The following is a 226-nucleotide window of genomic DNA, read 5'->3' as shown; positions in this document are numbered from 1 at the left end:
CGACCGGCGGGCAGTCCCCGAGCTGTGATCCCTCCCCGAGCAGCGAGCAGTCTCCCCACAACCGACCGACTGACTAACCCCCCCCCGAGCATGACGTTAAATGGTCTGGAATAGCTCTTTGGTCAGTTTGGGTTAGCTGTCCTAGCTGTGCTGTACTCCCAGCTTGTTATGCACCTGGCTGAGCAGGAGAAGCTCAAAAAGTCCTTGAGTAGTCTGAGCACTACTT

This window comes from Egretta garzetta, unplaced genomic scaffold (genome assembly GCF_000687185.1).
Source record: "Egretta garzetta isolate BGI_Z169 unplaced genomic scaffold, ASM68718v1 scaffold607, whole genome shotgun sequence".
Taxonomy (NCBI): Eukaryota; Metazoa; Chordata; class Aves; order Pelecaniformes; family Ardeidae; genus Egretta; species Egretta garzetta.
This window is presented reverse-complemented; position numbering follows the sequence as displayed.